Source organism: Nematolebias whitei, chromosome 14 (genome assembly GCF_014905685.2).
Source record: "Nematolebias whitei isolate Nwh7 chromosome 14, NemWhi1, whole genome shotgun sequence".
NCBI classification, from domain to species: Eukaryota; Metazoa; Chordata; class Actinopteri; order Cyprinodontiformes; family Rivulidae; genus Nematolebias; species Nematolebias whitei.
Window position 1 is genome coordinate 15,888,657 of NC_056511.1, and position 597 is coordinate 15,889,253.

Here is a 597-nt window from a genome sequence, read left to right on the forward strand (position 1 = left end):
CACACACACACACACACATTCACATAAACACACACGCATATACACACAAATCTCAGGCCAATATTCCCACACACCAGGCTTGTGAGGGGTGGAACATGGAGAGGAGACAACGAAGGAAGAAGGATCTTCTCTTCTGCTTCTCGAAGCCCACTGTGACTGACTGTGATGTAAATAAATCAAAGACAATCAATCCTTACTTTGGGGGGGGGACAGAGGGCCAGGACCTGTGACTCTCGTCCCTCATACTCCTCCTCGTAACTAGATCGTACAAGAGAGGGAGAGAGAAACACCAAGACGGGACGGAGCGAGTCAGTCAGTCACACTCGAAGATAAACAGACTGTTACAGAGAACCAAAGAGTCCACGTGTTTCACAACGTTAACACTTGGACAAGAGGTCAGAGGTCAGAACGTTACAGGGAGCTACACGTGTTAGGAAGTCTTTATTCTACTGTCTGTTTACACAGAGCTCATGGGGTCAAGTCATATTTTTGAAAATGACTAAAGTATTCCTTGTACACTTCAGAGGTTTTATCATTTGTCTGCATGCAGGTGTGTGTGTGTGAGAGGGGTTGGGTACACGCTGTGTTTGCAGTAGG